Genomic DNA, 25,050 nt, shown 5'->3' with positions numbered 1-25,050 from the left:
GGAATGGCCTTGTTTTCTTGTCTATCCCATAAAATCCTGAAAATATCTCTTTTATTTGGTTGTGGGGTCCCTGCTGTTTATCCCATGCCTGTAAGATGATATGGGACATGTGGTTTTGCACCACAACAGCCTAGAAACAAAGCCCCACACTCTCAGTTTTGTTTCTGTATGGGCTGAAACATTGGTGAACTCTGGGGATGGGGAACATTCTTTGCCTCAGTGCAATGGATGTGTATTGGGAGAAAGAGATGAGGGACCTAATTAGCCTGAGAATTCATTGATTCTTCCAAGTTTATGTTGGAGACTGTCACACTTGAATGACTAATGTATTAGAAACTATTTTTTAACTTTTAAAATGTCTATAGTAGAGCATAGTTGCCCAAGAAACCTATTAGTTGATTTTAAATATCTAAATATATTTTTGAATAATTTCCTTTGTCTACAGATACTCTTAGACACAGGCATAAGTGTTTATTTTAAAATAAATAAATAAATACTAATTTTGTAATTCATGTATAACTTTCCATAATCAAGTAAATGTACATTCTAATTAACAGTGTAGAAATCAAATTATTCTGTTAATCCATGACATACCATTAAATCTGATGATGAACTATAATTAGGTGAAATATAATTAGATCAAAATACTGTCCTGAACATTTGGTATAAAAGGGAAAAATATATAGCTGCTTACATATGTACCATTATGATAAATTTATTACAAAAGAACATAAGCTAGTGTATTCTAGGTTGGTTTAGTGGTCTTTCTCAGAACATATCAGAAGTAATTTAAAAGGAGTTCACTATCACTTTTATCTGCATTATACATAATGAAACTGTCATATTGAATCATTAGTAGACTAATTTTGGCTCTCTTAATGATCCTTTTTGTATTGTGTAATCCTTTCTTTTTTTTTTCTTTTTTTTTTTTTTGTACAATGATGGGGAATGTATATAATTGTTGGTTGCACTAACAGCTTGTCTGTATAAAAGGAGAACAGATCTCAAAAATAGCCACTGCTTTCAGTTGTGGAGTTTGAAAAACCTTTTTTAGTCATGCAAATCCAGAAAAAAAAAAAAAAAGAGAGATCATGACGTCAAACTAGTAGCTTGTCTTTTAACCAAGCAATAAGCAAGTAAGCAACCATATCACAAATGGCAGATATTTTACTTTCAGCCCATAATGCAGCCACTTACGTGGATGCATTATGATTCAGACTTCAATTACGTGAGTACATTATACCTTTTCAGAAGGAATCTTGACTCATTTGGTACAATGATTAGAATAAGTTCTCTAATGAGCAACTTTTTTTTTTTCTTTTTATTGTTTACTGAGTAAATCCATGCTTCATGCACTTCATTCTCACATGCAGTCAGAGACTTATTTTGAAGACAGAAATTCTGATTTTCTTATTGGTGTTTTCCAGTGTTCATCATCAATAATATATATTAAAAGTAGTAAGAAGAATCACTAATTAATTTTCATAGACCTTAAAGAGGAAACTGTTTTCACAGTTCAGAACTGAAACTCAACTAAACATAAAGATATCAACTCATTGCTATTATTTAGCATGAAATTCTTCAATATAAGTATGAAGATCTCAAAGACAAAAAGAAAAGAGTTGTTTTCCATGTGTAAAAAATTGAATCTCCTAAAGGAACATTCTAGGTGCACAAATATTCAGTTCCAGAACATGAGTCATTCAAGCAAATTTGTCATGTTTCAAACCCAAACTGAAAAACTTATTTGATTAAAAATTTGATTTGAGAGCTTCACGTTATGAAACAGGGATTTCTGTCAGTCTGTGTTGGGAGACTGCAACAATACCTCTCTAACCCATGAAGTAGTAACAAACTCAGAAAATGTATGACAGTAGATGGGGATGTAGCTGGGTAATATACTACAATATTAAGAGAGCAGTTTTTTTGTTTTGTTTTATTTTTGTTTTGTTTTGTTTTGCTTTTAATATAGATTGACTTATGTATTTAATTATATGTTTTACTGAAGTCCATAAAAGTCCCAACCAAGAACTATGATAAGAATTATCAGAGTTGTAGATGTCTATCTAAAATCTATATCAAAGATCTACTATCTTTTCAAAATGTTGGGAATTTGATTAGTGGTCAATACATATTCAATAAATATTTTTAATAATTGTTTCCACATACATTGTATCAGAAGTAGGTGCTATATAGGACTTCTGTACTTTGTCATGGTTTTGGCTGGGACAGAGTTAGTTTTCTTTGTAGAGGTTCACATAATGATGAAAATAGTGTTGATAACAGAGGGATGTTTCAGTCACTGCAGAGCAGTGCTTTCACAGAGCCAAGGCCTTTCCTGCTCCTGGTGCTGCCTGGCCAGTGAGGAGACTGGGGGTGCCCCAGGAGCTGGGATGGGACGTGGCCAGGACAGCTGGCCCAGGATGCCCAAAGGGATGTCCCACACAGTGTGACACCGTGTTCAGCAATAGCAGCTGAGGGAAAGGAGGAGGCAGGGGGGACATTGGGGTGATGGCATTTGTCTTCTCAAGGAGTTTTGCTGCCGGATGAGCCCAGCTCTCCTGCAGGTGGCTGAACTCCTGCCTGCAGATGGGAAGAAGCAAATGGATTCCTTGTCCTGCTGCACTTGTGCACACAGATTTTGCTTCACCTAGAGAGCTGTCTTGGTCTCAACTCTTGAGTTCTGGCTCTTTTACCTTTCTGATTCTCTGCCCCCATCCCAGCTGGGGGCAGTGAGAAAGTAGCTGTGTGGTGTTGAACTGCCTGCCAGGGTTAAACCACAACACATCACACTGCCAGAAGTCAGAAGTTCTTGATTTGAAAGGAGGCTTTTGTCTTATGAATTACATTATTGATTTTCAGTTATTACTCAATTTTGATGCAATTAAAGAACTGAAAAAAAAAAATATCCAAGATCTTCCAAACAAATTTTTCTAGTGATATTATTTATTTATTTTTTTTTCCCCCATAAGGAACCAATGAAACAATGCCCTAGTTTGAGACTGTGTTTGATTTTCATTTGGGCATTATTCTGCAAAGTTTTCAACCTCTCATGTCATAGGAAAAATATGCAACAAATATGCAATGGTACTTTTTATGGGAGCATGGAAGTTCAGCTCTGGTGTCCTGGTTATATTCCAGTTGATTAATTAATATTTTGCATACACTTTTCATAAAATTTTAAATGAAAATATTATTATTTCTTTAGAATCCTAGCAAATATAGTATGGCATGTACATTGCCCTCTACAAAAGTCTACATTTCTTATTGTAGTTTAATTTTTGAAACATTTTCAATTTTGAGGAACAATAATTGTAGAGATGTTAGCAATTCATAAAAAGCTAAAGTTACCTATTCAGATCAATGCTTACTTGTTGCAGGGTATCAAACCTTTCACAGTAAAATCAACTATATGTAAAAGAACAAAACTTAAATGAGATACTTGTGGTACATATGGTACAGTAATATGGCAATGTTACCATATAAAGATAAACCATAATGAATTTGAAGATTTTGGTGACCTTATTGACCGTTATGAGGACAGGAGCAATCAGAGTCCTCAAGCACAGATGTGCCTGGGGATATTAAGTGGTGCTCTTGACTCGGAGGGAGACAGGGTGTTGGGCACTCTTTCCTTTCTATTGAACAGCACAGCTGGCCTGTGCAGATCAGAGCATCTGCTGCTCCCTCTGAAATGTTGTTGCTGCGATCCCTTTACCACAAGCTCTGCGTTATGCTTGATTCCAACGCCTGCCACTTGGATAATATAACTGAGAATTACCCCAGCACAAGGTAGAGACTACATTGTGCAATCCATAACATCACATTTACACTTTTAAAATCCAATAAGATCATTGTAGAAGTAGAGCTAAGATTAAAAAATACAGTTACACAGACATGCTTCATCTTGTGTTTTAGAAAACAGCAGAGGATAGGTATTCCTGCAGTGAACTGGTTCTCTCTGTCTTTTATCTTATGAAATATAAATACTCAGCAGTCCAAATGCAAGAGATGATGAAGATCAATATACTTACATTCAGAGTTAATGAGTCTTTTTCTGTGGTATGAATAGTAAGAAGGAATTTGTGGAAGGTTTGTTAGCCATGAACTGATGGATTTACTTGGATTTGTTTCTGGTGATACAATTTTGACAGAAGGTGTTTCTGATATGTTTTCAGGACTGTAAAATGCCAGCCAGGCTGACCAGTGGGTGTACTGCATATCTGTGAATTATATAGTCAGTCAAATCACGATAATTAGGGAACCCATGAAAACAGAGGCTGAGGCCTTGGCTTCTTCCAAATTCTGGCAGGACTTTGGCCAGGAGCTTTCAGCTGGTCTCTGCAGGAGATCTGGTTCTTTGACCCTGTCATGATGCCATATTGTAGTTAGCCCAGGCTGCTGTAGCCTTCCTGGACAAACTGGAGCCAGAAGGATCAATTATCATGAAGAGATCTGAAAGAAGTCAGCTTCCAAAGGCTGCATTGGTGTTAAATCAGCATTGCATATTCTTGGGGAATCTCAGTGCCTCACCTGTTTTAGCACAGACAACTAGATGGCTTGGTCCTTATCTGTTGCATGCCCTTAACATGCTCTGAGGAAGCAGTGATTTGATGATAGGATCTCACTGAGAAAAAGGGTTTGAAAACAGTCTTGTTATAAGAAAAAATTGCAAGAAAGGTAGGAGACCATTATGTGGCAGGGCAGCACAGCTCACCACCAGCTAAACACTTCCCTCTTTGGAGACTGAAAACAAGCAGGAAATAATATCACTCAGAAATGTAACATTGCCCTTGCCTGGGATGGTAGTGTGTGTTTTGTTGTTTTTTTTTGCCCCTGAGATAGGCAGTTAGTAAACCCCGCATAGTTGGAGGAAAAATAGAGGGCTCAATGCTACCTCATGCTGTAGCTTACTACAGTCTCAGCTACAGCAAGGCAGAATTATCTGCATACTGGAGGGTTAGTGGGGAAAGGAAAGACCCCTGCCCATATGCACAGTCTCCCTAAGCTCTAATGATACTTGTCCAAAAGTTTTAATGGTCTCATGCTCCCTGATGACATTGTAACATTATTTATTTGTTTACTTACTTACTTGTTTAATATCAAGATTTTGAGAAACTCAAAAGTGCTATCCACCACTATTACCTCTGGGCTGTAGGTGTTGTCTAAAATAAAAGTCCTCAAAGCAATTCTCAGAGTCAGAAAAGCAAAACAAAACAAATAATAATAATAATAATAATAATAATAATAATAATAATAATAATAATAATAATAATAATAAAGGTTTACTACAGCATGTTTTCCATTGGAGGGATCATTTATTCATCACTAGTATCATGGATCTTACTCTAGCCTCACACTATCAGAATAGCAACAGAAGGAGCAACATATTCTTCCAACATAGATATAAGGCCTTTATGCCATCCATGTTGGATATAAGGACTTGATGACATAAAGTCATCTTGAGTCTCTTGAAAACTCCAGTCTCTCAGCAAGAATAATTATTGCGAAGTATCCAGTCCAGACCTGATGAGGTTGTGCAAAGCTGCTCTGCAGAATACCGTGAAGCATCTCACTGGACAGTTTGGCTTTTCAGCAGTGTGGTGGCCACATGGGGACTCTCATCCAGGTCACAGAGCCTGCATGACTGACATGAGAAGTAATCTGTCAGAGCACAACTCTGCTACTTGAAGCTGACTCTACCAGAGTCCCTGATGGGTATGAAGCCAGCTGTACAGACTGGCGATGCCTGTCACAAGGTATAACATTCAAAAGATCAGTTCTAGCTCTCTGACACACCTCTCTCCTCTCCCTTCCATTTAGGAAAGAATATAATTATCTCAGTCATATCTTAACATCATGTATCAAAAATGGGCTGAGATGTTTAGATTTCTCTGATATATACCTAGTGTCTGACCTTCTTTAGGGTTTTGACCATTTTTCCTTCCCTTTCTAATACATCAGTCCTGATAGAGAGGTTGTGGTAAGTGAATGACAGTGTTATGGACCAGAATGAAACAGGAAAAAACAGTCAGTCAACATTTTTTAGGTGACAGAAGTATTAGCTGATATCTCTATAACACACGTTCATATAAAAGAACCTTTTTTAAAAGTTTACAGTAACAAAAATATCTGTAAATTTACACTGAAGGAGAGTATCTCTCTTTAGAGCTTTATGGGCTAGCTTGGATCTTGTGCCATCCATTACAAATGCCCCAATCTCTAAAGTCCCAGTAGGTATATCACTCCTCATTAAGAAAAAGGGGATATATTCATTGACAATGAAGCAAATGATCTTAAATTGGAAGAACACCAGCTTTTCATATCGCATTAAACTACTTTGTTATCATGAAGAAAACACTATAGGCTGATGTCTTAAGAAGGTGTAAAACAAAATTTGACTTCAGCTTTGAAAGTTTCATGAAAGTAATATATTTTTTGCTTTTGAATGATGCTAACTCTTTAAGAATTTTGAAAGTTGTTTTAATGAAAACTATAATCGTTGTATTACATTATATATTCAGTAAGAGTAGTGGAAGTAGTGGAACATTGTGTATTAGAATGAATAACTGAAAGCTGGAAGAAACATTTATGCAGTCCGGTAATGCATTAGGAAAGTGCTTAATCTGAAGCAAACACAACTGTATATGCTGTTATTATGTACCCTTTCAGATTTAGCTATGACAGAGTACCTTACTTAGCATTCTAAGATATTAGATAAAATAGATAAAATTGAATATAACGCTTCAATTCATCCTAATTTTAAGTAGGTATGTCTTGTGTGTTTTTTTGTTGTTGTTGTTGTTGTTATTTTTAAGAAAACTTCTTTCCAGTGAATGCAGAAACTGTCATGAGGTGGAACACTATGCTACCACTTCTTTTAGGCAAATAGTTGCATCCTGAATGGCAATTTATTTTTTTTTCTCTGCATTTGCTTAATGATATTATTCATACAGAGATAATTTGTCGCAGTATGAGACTGCCTGCTCCAGAGGAACTCAGCAGGAGCTGGGAGCTGCTGCCTCTCTCAGGTCACTCTGCTGTGAGGCAACAGCTTGTATGCCTATAGGAACTCGCCTACACCCACCCCTTTCCCCATAGAAATATCACCCCTCTGTTCCCACTGTCACTTTCTTCTTTTTCAATACTGTGTAGCATCTCAAAAAATCCCCTAAGAAATAGTAAATATACTTCTACACACTTATGTCTCCACCCAAACATGGATTTATAAGTGGAAAGAGTGTTCTCCCTGAATGCATAAAGTAGCTCTTTGAAGGTTTGATCTATGTCCATCAACAAATATAAAAAATATTGAGGAAGAAGAAACTTTTATGCTAAAATGCCAGCCTAAATGTCAAAAGTGATTAGTTTCATTATTGAACTGAGGAAATCTGCTATTAGGAAAAAACAAAACAAAAAATAAATAAATAAAAAGGAAAAAGAAAAAAGAAAAAAAAAAAAAGAAAGACTTTTCAATGTCTTTCCAGATACTGTGCATGTATGTGGCTATTACATGATGATGTCTGACACAAATATTACTTGGAGTGTTATAGCCAAACACCTGTCTTTGGATAATCTGTATTTAATTTAATTTCTCAAATTCCTCTAATTGTTAACTTCCACATCTTTTTATCTGTGACCATTTTTGAAAAGAGATGGGAGCTATAGATTTTTTTTTTTTTTTTCCAGAGTTACCAGAAAATTATTAAAGGATTAGATGAATGTTTCCTCCACCATTATAGAATAAATTGTACTTGGATCAGTGGTTCATTTTATAAAGTGGATATTGTAATATGTTCATTTAGCACTTCCTAATAACTTTGGAGAGCCTACAAAATTAATAGATTGGCTTTATTAAGAAGAGCTGTCATTAGATGTGAAATTCAAAACTCTAGTCTAGTTGAGAAAAACAAAAACATCTCTCAATATCTTCTGCCTTGTGCAGTCCTTTGGAATTTAACACCTCTTTGTAATTCTCCCCTTTCTTCCCTGATTTCTTTAATTAGTGCCCCTGTGTACTTATTGAAGTCCTCAGCAACAAAATATTGTTAAAATACACAAAAGTGCAAAATTGCCTTAACATGAGGTTATTAAAAAATGTGTTGTGTTTTATTTTTTCTTCAGGATCATTGTGACTTTGGATTTCCTAAATATGCTAATTTAGATGTAAATGACCTAGACATTCACAGAGGCAGAAGCAAAGGGACTGGGTAGTGGACCATTTTTTGAAAGCAAGGAATCAAGCGTTCTTCTAGACCTATGGCTTCACTTGAAGTACTGTTGCTTTACTAGGATAAATAGGAGATGTATGGGTTCAGTGACTTTGAAAATGAGGTTATATAAACTCTGTAGGGATCATTACTTTGTTTCATGCCCTCAATGCCAGTGCCATGCAGAAGTCACATAGTCACTTGTGTCAAAGAGATTATAGTTTTCTCTCTCCTAACACTTTGTGCCTTCCATCCTTTCTTATCTTGAACTCTGGAGTACGCCCATTGTCTTGAACAGCATTCTTCCCACATGCCTCATAAGATTGATTATGCAGCTAAATTTAGACAGAAACATACTTTTATTTATTTATTTATTTATTTCCCTGTGGGGAGGTGGATCTATAATTTATGCTGTTCAGTACTGAAGTTGACTTTTGTTGTAGTACTGTTTCGTGTAGGGGTCTAGAAAACCATGTTTCTTTCTCCCCTCTTGTGTGAAAGAAGCGGAAAATTAACTGGTTTTATGTCACTTAGTTATTCAGGAGGGTGACTTTTCCTTATTGATTTATTTGAGGACTTTTTGTCAAGAACTCGCAATTTAGACCCTCTTTAACTTGCTGCTTAAAATTGGATGTTCATTTCTCTATATAAGAAGAATTGCCCAAAACAATGGAAAACTAGCCATGGTGTCGTGGTTTAACCCGACCGGCAGCTAAACACCACGCAGCCGTTCGCTCACCCTCCCCCCTCCCTCTCTGGGACGGGGGAGAGAAATGGAAAGTGAAGCCCGTGAGTTGAGATAAAGACAGTTTAATAAGACAGGAAAAAAAAAATAACAAAAATAATAATAACAATAATAATAATGATGATACAATGGGGATAATACGAAAGTAATAATAGTATGTACAAACAAGTGATGCACAATGCAATTGCTCACCACCCTGCTGACCGATGCCCAGCCTAACCCCGAGCAGTCCGGCCCCCTCCCCCCGGCTAGCCACCCCTATATATTGTTTAGCATGACGTCAGATGGTATGGAATACCCCTTTGGCTAGTTTGGGTCACCTGTCCTGGGTCTGTCCCCTCCCAGCTCTTACTGCACCCCCCAGCCTGCCCGTTGGCAGGACAGAGCAAAGGCTGAGATGTCCTTGGCTTAGTATAAGCACTGCTCTGCAACAATTAAAGCATCGGGGTGTTATCAGCACTCTTCTCATTCTAAGCCAAAACACAGCATTCCACCAGCTACTAGGAAGAAAATTAATTCTGTGCTAACTGAAACCAGGACATCTATCCACCCCTTATTCCATACCATTTATGTCATGCTCAGGTTACCCTCTTTTCCATACATTCTAATTAGTCACCTATAGTAATCATGGTAGTGATAACATACAGTATAATATACTATTTAACATGGTGCAATTCAGTTCATGGGCTATTCTCACCCAGTATTAAATCTCCTTGAGGTACACACCGGACCTCTCCGTTCTTTTGCATCACCCACCAAGTATATCCAGGTCCCTGAGCGAAAACAATTCCACGAATAGGTTTGCCTTTTCCTGAGGCAGGAGTAGCCCAGACTGTTTTACCCAGCATATTTTTTACATGCACTACAGGAACTTTATCCCCATCTACAGTACGTAACAGGTTTGATTGGGCAGGTCCAGCTCGGTTGGTAGATCCCCTAGTATTGACTAACCAGGTGGCCTTTGCCAAATGCGTATCCCAGTTTTTGAACGTCCCAGCGCCCATTGCTTTCAAGGTAGTCTTTAACAGGCCATTGTATCGTTCAACTTTCCCGGAGGCTGGTGCATGATAGGGGATGTGATACACCCATTCAATACCATGTTCTTTGGCCCAAGTGTCTATAAGGTTGTTTCGGAAGTGAGTCCCATTATCTGATTCTATTCTTTCTGGGGTGCCATGTCGCCATAGGACTTGCTTTTCAAGGCCCAGGATGGTGTTCCGGGCGGTAGCATGAGGCACAGGATATGTTTCCAGCCATCCGGTGGTTGCTTCCACCATTGTAAGTACGTGGCGCTTGCCATTGCGAGTTTGAGGGAGTGTGATGTAATCAATCTGCCAGGCCTCTCCATATTTATATTTCAGCCATCGTCCTCCATACCAAAGAGGCTTTGACCGTTTGGCTTGCTTGATTGCAGCACATGTTTCACAGTCATGAATAACCTGTGCTATAGCGTCCATGGTCAAGTCCACCCCTCGATCACGAGCCCATCTGTATGTTGCATCTCTACCTTGATGGCCTGAGGTGTCATGGGCCCATCGGGCTATAAATAATTCACCTTTATGCTGCCAATCCAGGTCCACCTGAGCTACTTCAATCTTAGCAGCCTGATCCACCTGCTGGTTGTTTTGATGTTCTTCAGTAGCCCGATTCTTGGGCACATGAGCATCTACGTGGCGTACTTTCACAGCCAGGTTCTCTACCCGAGCAGCAATATCTTGCCACAATGCAGCAGCCCAGATAGGTTTGCCCCTACGCTGCCAGTTGTTTTGCTTCCATTGCTGTAACCATCCCCACAGGGCATTTGCTACCATCCATGAATCGGTGTAGAGATAGAGAACTGGCCATTTTTCTCGTTCAGCAATGTCTAAAGCCAGCTGAATGGCTTTCACTTCTGCAAACTGACTCGATTCACCTTCTCCCTCAGCAGCTTCTGCAACTCGTCGCGTAGGACTCCATACAGCAGCCTTCCATCTCCGATGCTTCCCCACAATACGACAGGACCCATCAGTGAACAGGGCATATTTCTTTTCATTCTCTGGCAACTGGTTGTATAGTGGGGCTTCTTCAGCACGACCCACCTCCTCCTCTGATGATATCCCAAAGTATTTGCCTTCTGGCCAGTCCATGATCACTTCCAATATTCCTGGGCGACTGGGGTTTCCTATTCGAGCCCGCTGAGTAATCAGTGCAACCCACTTGCTCCATGTAGCATCAGTTGCATGATGCGTAGAGGGGACCCTTCCCTTGAACATCCAGCCTAGTACCGGTAATCGGGGTGCTAGGAGGAGCTGCGCTTCAGTACCGACCACCTCCGAAGCAGATCGAACTCCTTCATATGCTGCCAATATCTCCTTTTCAGTTGGAGTATAGCGGGCCTCAGATCCTCTGTATCCCCGACTCCAAAACCCCAGAGGCCGACCTCGAGTTTCCCCAGGTTCTTTCTGCCAGAGGCTCCAGGTGGGGCCGTTCTCCCCGGCTGCAGTGTAGAGCACATTCTTTACATCTGGTCCTGTTCGAACTGGCCCAAGGGCTACTGCATGGACTATTTCCTGCTTGATTTGTTCAAAGGCTTGTCGTTGTTCAGGGCCCCATTCAAACTCATTCTTCTTGCGAGTTACTTGGTAGAGTGGGTTTACAATCAGACTGTAATTTGGGATGTGCATTCTCCAAAACCCCACAACACCTAGGAAAGTCTGTGTTTCTTTTTTGTTAGTTGGTGGAGACATAGCTGTTATTTTGTTGATCACATCCATTGGGATTTGACGACGTCCATCTTGCCATTTTATTCCTAAAAACTGGATCTCCCGTGCAGGTCCTTTGACTTTATTTTGTTTTATGGCAAAACCGGCTTTCAGAAGGATTTGGACTATTTTCTTCCCTTTCTCGAAAACTTCCTCTGCTGTGTCACCCCACACAATAATGTCATCGATGTACTGCAGGTGTTCAGGAGCTTCCCCCTGCTCTAGTGCAGACTGGATCAGCCCATGGCAAATGGTAGGGCTGTGTTTCCACCCCTGGGGCAGCCTATTCCAAGTATATTGGACTCCCCTCCAAGTGAAGGCAAATTGTGGCCTGCACTCTGCTGCTAGAGGGATGGAGAAAAATGCATTAGCGATATCAATTGTGGCGTACCACTTGGCTGCCTTCGATTCAAGTTCATACTGAAGTTCCAGCATGTCCGGCACTGCAGCACTCAGTGGTGGCGTGACTTCGTTCAGGCCGCGATAGTCCACTGTTAGTCTCCACTCGCCATTAGACTTTCGCACTGGCCATATGGGACTATTGAAAGGTGAATGAGTCTTGCTGATCACTCCTTGGCTCTCCAATTGACGAATTAGCTTATGGATGGGAATCAGGGAGTCTCGGTTGGTGCGATATTGCCGCCGGTGCACAGTTGTGGTAGCAATTGGCACTTGCTGTTCTTCGACCCTCAGCAACCCCACAACAGAGGGGTCCTCTGAGAGACCAGGCAAGGTAGATAATTGTTTAATGCCCTCTGTCTCTAAGGCAGCAATACCAAAAGCCCACCGGAACCCTTTTGGGTCCTTGCAGTATCCTCTTCTAAGATAGTCTATGCCAAGGATACATGGAGCATCCGGACCAGTTACAATGCGGTGCTTTTCCCACTCATTCCCAGTCAGACTCACTTCAGCCTCCAATACAGTCAACTGCTGAGATCCCCCTGTCACTCCACAAATATAGATGGGCTCTGGTCCTTTATAGCTCGATGGCATTATAGTACATTGTGCACCGGTGTCTACTAAAGCCTTATACTTCTGTGCGCGTGATGTGCCAGGCCATCGAATCCACACAGTCCAATAAACTCGATTGTCCCTTTCCTCCCCCTGGCTGGAGGCAGGGCCCCCCTAATCCTGGTCAGAATCTTCCTCGTTTCTGTGTTTGAAGGACTGTCTGCTGGAAGTTGGAGCAGCAAACTTTTCGGAGAATCCCTTTTTCCTGATTGTTTTCTTTTGCAACTCACGTACCCGTGCCTCTAGGGTCGCGGTAGATTTTCCATCCCACTTTCTCATGTCCTCTCCATGGTCTCGTAAGTAAAACCACAGGGTGGCACGGGGTGAGTACCCACCATATCGTCTTCCTTGTGTGGGTGAACGCCTACCCCTGACAGCTGAGACACTGCTTTGTACAGGTGCGAAGGAGAATAATCTCTCTTCAAGTTGGTGAACCTTTTCAGAAAGTTTCTCCCAAGTGTTCTCCTTTGGTCGGTGGGCACTGGTTGGTTCAGGTGGGGAGGACAATAGATTCTCTTCAAGTTGGTGAACCTTTTCAGAAAGTTTCTCCACAGCTGAGACGCAGGCCTGTAAGGAAGAGGAGAGACTTTCTTCGTACTGCCGGAGTTGTTTAGCCGCTTCACCCACTGTGGGTTCCTCATCCTCTTTCCAGGCCATTATTGCCAATGAGCTGGCATATGATGATGGTGCACTCCGTACAAACTTCCGCCACATGGGTCGTGTACACTTGACTTCATCTGGATCTGTGGATGTTTGATTGAGGTCTGGATCCTCATAAATCACTTCCCGTACGGCTAATTCCCTCAGGTACTGGATTCCCTTCTCCATCGTGGTCCACTTGCCTGGTAGACATAAAATATCTTCCTTGAAGGGATACCTTTCCCTCACAGCTGAGAGGAGACGCCTCCAGAGGCTGGTGGGTCGTGCTCCATCTGCAATTGCTTTGTCAATGCCGGCGTCTCGAGCAAGGGATCCCAGCCGCTTGGCTTCCCTGCCGTCTAATTCCACACAATTGGCTCCAGAGTCCCAGCACCGGAGCAGCCAGGTGACAAGCTGCTCACCTATACAGCGACCAAAATCTTTTCGCACATCTCGTAGCTCGCGCTCGTTTAGGCTTCGGGTAGTTACTGTTGCTCTTTCGGCATCCTCATCTTCCTCCTCCTGAATCCTTGACGGCCCAGCGTCGTCATCATCTTCGTCATCTCTATACTTAGTTTTGGCAGAAGCCTTACCTGGATTGGCAGAAGACTCTCTGCGTTCTAAACGACTTGAATTTCTGTACCATATTTTCACCTTCTCTACAGGGTCAACTTGCACTGCTACAGCTCGTTTCTCTGACACGGCCACAGGAGCTGGAGCGGCTACAGGAGCTGGAGCAGTTGCAGGAACCGGAGCTGTAGCGGCTACAGGAGCTGGAGCTGGAGCTGGAGCAGTTGCAGGAGCTGGGACTGGAGCAGCAGTAGGAGCTGGAGCTGGAGCGGCTTCAGGAGCTGGAGCTGGAGCGGCTTCAGGAGCTGGGACTGGAGCAGTTGCAGGAACTGGGACTGGAGTAGCGGCCGGAGCTGGAACTGGAGCGACTGCAGGAACTGGGACTGGAGCAGCTGCAGGAGCTGGAGCTGGAGCGGCTTCAGGAGCTGGAGCTGGAGCAGTTGCAGGAACTGGGACTGGAGTAGCGGCCGGAGCTGGAACTGGAGCGACTGCAGGAGCTGGGACTGGAGCAGCTGCAGGAGCTGGGACTGGAGCGGCTGCAGGAGCTGGGACTGGAGCGGCTGCAGGAGCTGGGACTGGAGCGGCTGCAGGAGCTGGAGCTGGAGCGGCTGCAGGAGCTGGAGCTGGAGCAGTTGCAGGAACTGGGACTGGAGCGGCTGCAGGAGCTGGGACTGGAGCGGCTGCAGAATCCACCGTAGGGGTCACAGTGGCCGTTGGATCTGTCACAGGGTTTGGAGTGGCCGCAGGGTCTGTCACTAAGTTGACAGCAGTATCAATGGCAGCTCGATAGGCATGAGCCAGGCCCCAGCACGTTACAATGATTTGTGTTACTTTGGAACTGCCAGAATCATTACACCTTTTTTTCAAGCATTCTGCCAGTTTTTGAGGATTTTGCCATTGTTCAGGGGTGAATTTCCAACACACTGGGGGTGCCAACTGCTCTAGATGCCTGCCCATATCCACCCATACTCCCTGCCACCCACAACTATACTGCCTCCGGGCAGATCTCCGGATGAGCTTCATAAGTAGTTGTTTAACTTTAAGCAGAATCTGAAGTGCATTCATGAGGCAGAACAACAAGACTATGGTATTCTGAGTATTCCAGAAATATTCAATATCTTGGAGAGCTATTGTGACAAGCTCAGGGGATAAGAGGGTGGTGAAGGAGGAAGGCAGAGTGACCCAGGAGGATACAGGGGTGGTGAAGGAGAAAGGGAGAGTAAGCAAGTAAGGAAAAATATCCTCCCCTTTCCCCTCCACAGATTGACTCTCTAATGGAGAAAAACAATAGGTATAATTGCTAATAGTTCCCAAGATGCTGTTTCCAAAGTACAGAGTCCACGATGTTACTGAGTATAAATACCAAGTTAGAGTCATGACCAGATATCTTATCGTCTCATAAGCCATTGCTATAACACTTAGTACCATAATGGTCTGAAACCAGGGCCCGGAGAGGAGAAACAACACTACAGAGAGCAAATACGGAAAATAATGTACTATAATACTCAATTTGGAAAACAGGCGCAGCAGAGTTGTGATTAAAGCAATCAGCATCATGACAAGTGACTATTAAGCAGGTCTAATCCTTACACCAATTTTAGTTTAACACACTCTGATCAGATCTGCCGTTATCTCAACCTTTCGGGCCCCACGTTGGGCGCCAAAAAGACTGTCGTGGTTTAACCCGACCGGCAGCTAAACACCACGCAGCCGTTCGCTCACCCTCCCCCCTCCCTCTCTGGGACGGGGGAGAGAAATGGAAAGTGAAGCCCGTGAGTTGAGATAAAGACAGTTTAATAAGACAGGAAAAAAAAAATAACAAAAATAATAATAACAATAATAATAATGATGATACAATGGGGATAATACGAAAGTAATAATAGTATGTACAAACAAGTGATGCACAATGCAATTGCTCACCACCCTGCTGACCGATGCCCAGCCTAACCCCGAGCAGTCCGGCCCCCTCCCCCCGGCTAGCCACCCCTATATATTGTTTAGCATGACGTCAGATGGTATGGAATACCCCTTTGGCTAGTTTGGGTCACCTGTCCTGGGTCTGTCCCCTCCCAGCTCTTACTGCACCCCCCAGCCTGCCCGTTGGCAGGACAGAGCAAAGGCTGAGATGTCCTTGGCTTAGTATAAGCACTGCTCTGCAACAATTAAAGCATCGGGGTGTTATCAGCACTCTTCTCATTCTAAGCCAAAACACAGCATTCCACCAGCTACTAGGAAGAAAATTAATTCTGTGCTAACTGAAACCAGGACACATGGATATTCTGGTTAGTTATAACTCATGGACATATACATGTATGTATACATATATATTTTTTACTTGTGGAAGATGAAATTTTAATAGTGTTTGTTTTTTTTTTGTTTTTTTTTTGTTTGTTTGTTTGTTTTTGTTTGTTTTTTGTTTGTTTGTTTGTTTTGTTTGTTTTGTTGTTGTTGTTGTTGTTGTTTTCATTGTGGTTTTACACATTTAAATTTAGCAATGGTAGCCAATTAGGGAAGCCTTAATTATCAAAGAATACTTTAGAGGACTTAAAATCTAGGCTTCTGGCAGGACTATAGACCAACTTAGGTAATAAGGAGAGAGCTAAGTCTGTCTATTTTTTTTCAGCTTGACCGGATTTATTTACTTAAGTTCCAGTCAATTGCACTTATGCAATTCCATTGTAGTCCTAATCTAAAGACAGTGGGGTGGCCCAGCATTAGCTGGGTTTTAATTTTGCCTTCAGAATCTTTATTACTGGTGATGATGTGTGAAAAAGAAAGAGCACAGCTTGGCTTTCAGAAACCAGGGTGAGTTTGTTTGGTTGATGCTTAGGAATAAAAACAAACAAAGCCTTTGTAAACTAGTAACAGATGAAGTAGAAGTCCCTTGAAATAATAAAGATGGGCATCTACTCGGAAATTCATCATTAGAATATATCATCAGTTTAATTTGTAGGTGATGCGAATTTTGTGTTTGCAAAGTAATTATAAAATACTTATTTAAAGGGGTAGCTCATATTAAACAAAACAGCATGTAACACTAACTTTCAGTATTTATAATGTATCACTTGGATGGTCTTTATATTCAACAGAAAGACAGGTACATGTTTAGAGTGTGATTTATTTGGCCTGTTTCAAATAGGAAATAGATGAAATGTCATGCAAGTACCTATTTCTCTCCACTACCTACAAAGAAAACCTAAAGAAACTAGATGAAATGCAAATTTATTATTGTCATATTTATATTTATGCAAATTAAAAATCACAATTTAGTGTTTGAAGTTAATTAAAGATGTGCACTTCTGTACAGAGTTGGCATAAAAGTCATTTTTTATCATGCATTTTTTAACTTGAGAATATATTTTTCTCATACAATATTGAGCACTGGTATTTGTATCTTTCTCTACAAACAAACACTACCTTCTGAAATAGCATGCTGTTGTGAAGGGCTTGGAAAAACAGGGAGAAAAAGAGTGACAGGATAAAACAAAATGACAATTGCTTGAAATACTAAGTATAATTTATATTGATATCTAGCAAACAAAATCTAATACAACAAAGCACATATCATTTCCAGTAAGCCTTACTAAAACAAGACATTAAAATGGAATAAAATGTCTCTGATAATATCTTTTCTTAGACTAAGTTTGCCCCTAAAACAATTTGCTGACATAGCTGGGCTGAGGAAGGGTGAGATATTTTCACCATCCTGACTGACGTAAATATGATAGCATCTGCCCGGATATATAAATGCTTGTAAAAAGGAAGGAAGGAAGGAAGGAAGGAAGGAAGGAAGGAAGGAAGGAAGGAAGGAAGGAAGGAAGGAAGGAAGGAAGGAAGGAAGGAAGGAAGGAAGGAAGGAAGGAAGGAAGGAAGGAAGGAAGGAAGGAAGGAAGGAAGGAAGGAAGGAAGGAAGGAAGGAAGGAAGGAAATAATGCTTGCTCTATCTCCATTATTAGGGTTTACCAATTTACCTGTAGTGTACAGCTTTATCAGCAGGCCCTTCTAACTTTATTGAAGGCCTTCCTGACATTTGAAAGAATCAGACTTTGTATTCCTGTTTTTTTGATAACATTATAAATCACCTCCAATGAACAACTTTCCTAAGTGAGTGGTCACTTATTAGATATGCATTTTCATTCAATAAAGATGTGCTGTCTAGCTGAATATATGCTAAAATTTTATGAATTCCCCTCCTCATTTCTGCCAAACTATATGAATCCATTTAATAATTTCTGGCATATTGTGTTATGTCACTATGTATGACCTGAATGTATCCAGACATATGTTATATGGAGCCTTTATCTTCTTTTCAGTGGGTGGGAGAAAGTCTATTGCTTATCAGGAAACTGCCATGTTTAATTCTTGAGGGTATTTAGTTCCAGAATATAGAAGGATTTGCATATTTGGGATATTTATTTTATGCTACCCTGGCAATTCTTGGTTCTGTAACCTTCTGAAAAGTTTGCAGTTCTTCATAGCACTTAGGGAGGAAGGTGTGTGCTACTATATGCCCTAGACAGAAGGTGGCTTAACATTCCTCACAGCAGCACATTTTTCATACCGTTTTAAATACATCTGCTTTCAGTACAGTCAGACTACAGGGGGGTGGTTGGGCATTGTGGTCTTGCCAGCTTAGGGAAAATACAGCAGTGTTAACAAACACAGCATTTTAAATGCTGTAAGTCTACAGGAATAAGTCCATTTGTAAATTCTCTCATTTTAATATATTTAAGTTGGATTTGTTTTGTTTTGTTTTGTTTTCAATTTGAATGAAAAATGAAAAACTACAAAACAACCCCCAAACTTAACCATTTTTATTTCATTATGAGACCATTCACATGAGTTGTTACACCAGTGACATATAAGTTTTAAGTAAAAACATCTGTGCTTTTAGAACACAGACAAGCCCTTAGAGAGGAACTTTTTATAGCTCACCAAGCCTCCCCTCTTTTTCTGTGTGACAAAGCTCTGCTACTGTGCTCAGAGTGATCCTGATTTGTACTTTGTGCCAGCTTAATGCCCTACTGGAGATGTTGTTATACTGGGATTTCGTGTGCATAATTTTTTCTTGATGGCTGTCCTCCATCAGTATAACAAATAGCTCTGCTAGTAAAATTACTTCCCTACTTTTAGCTTATATGTAAACTGCCTATAACAAAACAGTCACATTTATCTGGACTCCTTCTTCTATCAGATTACTCTGTCTCCTCGATTACTCCAGCATGACCATTTGACTGCTCTCTACATTAATTCTATAAAAGTTATCCAGGCTGAAAACAGAACAAGGGATATCATTCTGTGGGATTAAAAAAAAAAAAAAAAAAAAAAAAAAAAAGCACTATTGCATCTGACCTGAGATTTCTGTAGGATCTGTGTATCTCAGTTACTAAGCTTTTTGTGAACCACAGCAAAAATTCGAGCACACATATACTGTGATGAGAGTATCGTCTAGTAAAAAAAAGCAAGTGAGATCTCATTCAGTTGTGTCTAATAGATTTTTTATGAGAGGTGTGCAGAAAATCTCATCTTCTGTAAAGCCCTTAATGGTGTTTGCTCTTATTACTAAATATTGCAAAATCCCTTTGGGGATTTCTAATACATAACCAACATAATATCACATATCTTATCCTGGAGATTCCTAACATCTTGCTGTCCCTGTTCTTTCACCTTATGCATCTTTCTGAGTTAACTCTTTCTTATGCAACAGCATATCAGGAGAAACAAATTGCAAACACTGTTGATCTGGCACCTAAGGCTCTTTAATTAGCCAGGACGCCAAACTATAATGAGAATAAATTGCTAGAGAGAGCTTTCTGATGTTTTCTTTTGTTTTTCATTGAGCAAGATTATGGTGAATAAAAGATAGCATTAGGCAAAGTTCAGGTAGGTGCTTGGATTTTTTTCTTAATAATAGGAACTTTTTTTTTTTTTTTTTTTTTTACCTTAACTGCAGACCTGCTGTCTGCACCCTGCAGACCTGCAATATATGCACCCTTTAGGGCTCAGAGAAATGAAATAGTAGCCTGGTTCTTCCTGGTGCCATGGTGAAAACTTCACAGTGCTCACTGCTCCATGCTTGTCAGTGCCCCTCCAAGAGATGTGGTGGAAGGAATCCCTAGCTAGCTTCCAGGGCAGAATGAATAAGCTATGGAAATGGCTTTATCAGCTAGGCTGTACAAAGCTGATCTCATCTGCAGTGGATGAGGAAGCAGTTGTATGAACTTCATTGCTGGCTCTGCAGTGGGGGTAGAACCTCTAGCCAAAGAAGAAGCAAAAAGAAACAGGGTTTCTAGGTAGCTCTGCAGACCCCAGTAAGTATGTTTTTCTCCAATATACTTCATGCCTGAACTATGAACCAGTTATGCCTCATTTGGTTAGCACTTAGTAAACATGGCACATCTAAATTAGGTGTATCAAGCCCATCTTATGTGTTATTTTGGGAAGTATTAAACAAAGGTTATTAAATAATGTATCACAAAACTATTGCCACCTCCAGCTATTGTTGAAATAGTTGGTGAAATCAGTGTCTCTCTGTTACTTTCTTTTCACCCATTTCATACAACAGTGAAGTTGTTGAAAAAAATACATGCTTGCCCACCACTTCTGGATTAACCTCATATTTGGACAGCAAGTCAAGGTACCTAAAATAAGAAAAAAAAGTTCTTGTAAATCATTATCATTATATTTTTCAACCAATACCCCAGTAAAATGAATTATATGAAATACAAAGTAGAGTCACCAGGATCAGCCCAACAGAGTGTGAGAAAGACTACACGTACTTACACATCCACTGCATACATCCTAACCACGCAGGTTAGGTTAAAGCAGTGTTGTTCAGGTGATTTCCCCAGTATATATCTGCCACCCACCTCAACAGAATATCTCTGCCTGAGGCAGCATGACTTCAAAATCATTCTGTATGTAACTTTAATCCTCAGGACAGAATATCAGTGCCACTGGTCAAGAGGATTTCCTCCTGATGGATCAGAAATTGTTCAGATTTTCTGTAAGTTCAAGGACTTAAGCCTTTAATTACGCCACTGAAAGATCAAAAGAAAAAAAATAAAAAATTCACCCATGGTGCTTGATCAAAAATTCTGTTTCCTCAGTGGAAAACATTAAAATAATTAGTTTTATTTATTTTTTTTATTATTTTTTTTCCTAGGCTTGGTGTGCTTGAGCATGTTTTCTTCATGTTTTGAGAAGGATTTAAACCAAAATAATTATATACAATTTGGCTTCCTTTTACATTTCAGAACTTCAGTCGTATAAGAAAGGTGACCTAACAGTTGGATTAGGACCAGATCAATTCCAGAGGTGAATTATTTAATTAGTTCTTTACAGCAAGTAACCCATCTGTAATATGGATGCTTTGATAGATTGAAACGTCACAAAAGGCTATTTTTTTTTTCTAAAATATTTACTTTAGAAATACGTTAGTGCAATTGCTCAAACATGGAAGCTTACTTCAGGTTTCTGTACCTGAAATTCAAATGCAAACAATACTTAGTTATTCTAATATTTATATCGTATTTAATTAGATGAAGTTTTAAATAAAAAACTAATACAAAATGAGAGTGTAAAGCAAGCCACCCTCCTTTACCTTCTGTTCCTAATCATCAGCCAAGGTTTTCCATCTTGGACTGGATGCAATGTATTAGTTATTCACTGCTTGAGATTTGCACTTAGTTTTGACTGAAACCATGAATAAAATTAAATTACTTGATTTTGATTCTAGTAAATATTTATCTGTAAGACAAGACTATTACAGAGCCAAGCATAATTCGCAGTACCAAGGTAGCAGTTGTAAAAAAGTAAAGGTGTTGACAGGCTTTTATGAGGACACTTACAGCGTTGTGCATACATTATTTTATTTCCACATCTAGCCAATGAGTTTCCCATTCCTTCCACAGAAGATCTAAGAATTCCTTAAAAATTTCTATATGCAGTCGGAAGTCCAACTTTGAACACAATACTCAACTGGAAAGATGTAAGGTTCCTGAAACAATCTTCTTTCTTCTTTTGTCTTTCAAATGGAATAAAATAACTATTGGACAGACTCCACATTTTGTCTGTGTTATCCAAGGTATTTTCTTTAGCATTAATATTATTGCAGATTCCTAGAGATTCTTTATTCTTATGGTCATGATTGAACACTGTATTTTACTACTTTGTTGAAAAGTCCAGCAGAACTGTCAAGAAAATAAGTTTATTTTGTCAAACCCTCCATTCTCAGATTTTTTGTTAGAATCTGAGTCTTAACAGAGTTTTAAGCTATTTCTCATATTAAATGAATTCTGAAAACTTAAGAGCACACAAACTTAAAAATCGTTCAGCTTGAAAACAGAATGGAGTAGCTTGCCTTTTAGCAGTGAGTAAGCAGTGTATGTATTGATTACAAACAACATAAGCTTTGGAGCTACCTGATGACCCAGTTTTAAAATGTTTATTGTTGATTAAAATGATCATTTCAAGTCAGTGGCAGAATACACAATGCTGGACCACATCCAGACTCTTAAAACTGTTAATGGCTGCCCTCCTCCAACAGATGGCCACTATATTTGTTTTATGGGAGAGTTTGGATCCATGCAGTTAACTGCACTTCTGGCTTGTTGCAACTAGAGGTGCTACAGTTGGAAGAGCCATTTCCACAAGCAGATGACATCATGGCATAATTTGTACCAAATAAATAAATAAATAAATAAAATAAAATTGTCAAATCACTAAAATGAAAGAATTCGTTTCTAGTGATTTGAAGAAAAGGTTGAAATCAAAGAGGGCATGTCATTACAAGTTGTTCATTCACTGATGGCCCAATTTATTTTGTATTATAATAAATTTGGTAACTGTTGATAGAAAAAGTCATACACAAATGCCTGCTTCCATTTATCTTAATAGTAATGCAATGTTACATTGCAGCATGAATGAAAAGCTGGTATGTTTCAAAGCCTTGGCAGCTTGCGGTGACCTTCAGGAGAAATGAAATGCTCTGTTGGCTAGGGAAACAATTGAGCTGAAACCAGTCAGGCGCAGTAAACTCAGAGACAGTCTTTCCAAATTAAAAGCTGTTCAAAACAAGGCAAAAAAATGAGAATGTACCATCTTGCTGCAAGGTGATTTTATGCACAGATTACAACAGGAGAAAAAAGGCAAAGTTCAGATCTAAAGGAATTCCCATTAACTTGAAAAATTTCGAGATTAGGTTGAACATTAGCATCTAAAGGTAGTTGATGTATGAACATGCTGTAGAAGCCATAACCTGTTGAAAAGCTCTGAGATAAATTTAGGCTATTGACCTTTTAGCACATTAGGGAATGAAATAAATCACTGGCTGCAAGTAGTAAATTTGCTACAATAAAAATGCTTTCCAAGTACTTCTAGTTATAAAATTTTGCAGTCAAAAACACTACATATGTGGAATAACCTTTTAATATTTCAATTATGTCTGAATAGTATGGACCCAATCCTGCATTCTTGCATGTCCAAAATTCTTATTAAAGTCAATGGGCACGGGTATTTTAGAGGATAAGGAAGAAAAGGTCAGATTTGAAATCAGCCAGCAATGTCCTCATAAATTAGTGGTTGTTTACAAACTGATAAAGAGCCCAGATTAATCTCTAATAAATTTTCTCATATTTCAGTTGTAATGCTTAGGCATATATTATTTGGTGTTAAGATGTGCAAGATCTTTATTTCTTCAATGTATGGGCAGGTACTGTGAAGAGGCCAGCACAGTGTGAGAAGCTACTGCTGCAAGTTTCAGCCCATACTAAGTTCTGCTGGCGTAAGTGTGCAAACAGCATCTGAAAATGCCTACATAACTAGTTAATAGAGATTCTGCTATAGAGGCAGTTATATAACGAAGTGTCCTTTTGAATATCTTAACAATGTTTCAGAAGTAGATTTTGTATTTCTGTTTCTTGAGCCTTGATGACACAGGAAGTTGCATTTTTATCTGTTCTGGCAACACAGATGTAACAAGAACTTACTTCAAGATAGACAATGCTTAGGTCTTCTTTCTGCCCACTGCAGAATAATTTTGTGAGTGATATATAAATGCTTACACAGCTTTAAAAGAAAAGAAAGTATTGATGGCATGTGTTTGGGGAAAGGAATTATATCTTCTGTCTTCGTGCATTTTCTTGGCTTTAATGTTATTTAGACATGTTTCTATTTGCAGAAGACATAAAAATATATAAACCACACAGCATGTATTCATCTATAAATGTCAAAAGGCACTCCTCAAGGTGACAAAGGCTTTATTTTTTTCCCCTTATAATTGTAATATGTACACTATTAACTGGCCAAGGATAGGCTTTTCCAGAAATTCTTGGGAACTGTTGTTCCCTTGGAAGTTCGTAAAAGTTATTTGGGGCTTAGCATCTTTCAAGATCAGATTTTGGCAGAGAGAGGGTGAGCGTTGTCTTACTGCAGCATGAGATATAGTTGATTTTATCAATGCTAGGCATTGATACACATTCTCATTGTTCAAAGAATTTGAAATCTGAATGAAAGGAAACATAACTCTGCTTTATTAGTTGAAGCTCCCTCACTTTACCAGGTCAGCAACATTTCTTGACACTAGAAACCCTGTCCTGGCCCCCTCCTTGGCTGAAGCAGAGAATAGTTTCCCTTCTCTTCCAATGAACCGTTTAAAGGATTCTAACAGGTGGATAATCAGCTTTTAATAAAAGAAAATGATTTACAGAGTGCTATAATGGATAGGGTCCTGTATGTTATTAATCTCAACAAATAACAACGATTAGCCAATTATGAAATCTTTTTTATATGTCTTTTTTTTACCTTTAGTATCTAACAAGACTACGTAGTCATGCCTGATTTGCACTGTTACATATCCAATATATGTTTCCTTCCCCGAAATAAGTATTCAAGACATATGCTTTTACTATGCTCATGGGAAAAATTCTCCCCAGACAGCTCTCTTCTGAGATTTTTTGGGGAATATCATGTAAGAAGTGATTTCTTGCACAAATGTCTTAGAGAACCCACAAGGCTGAAATTAGCAGATTTGCTTCAATTCTGAAGTCATATTAACATTTGAAGAGACAATGAGAGGCCAGGTTCCATATACTGGTTGCTATTTATTAAAAATAAAATAAAATAAAATAAAATA

This window comes from Netta rufina (genome assembly GCF_964035555.1).
Source record: "Netta rufina genome assembly, chromosome: 3".
Lineage (NCBI taxonomy): Eukaryota > Metazoa > Chordata > Aves > Anseriformes > Anatidae > Netta > Netta rufina.
Note: the sequence above shows the minus strand (reverse complement) of the source record.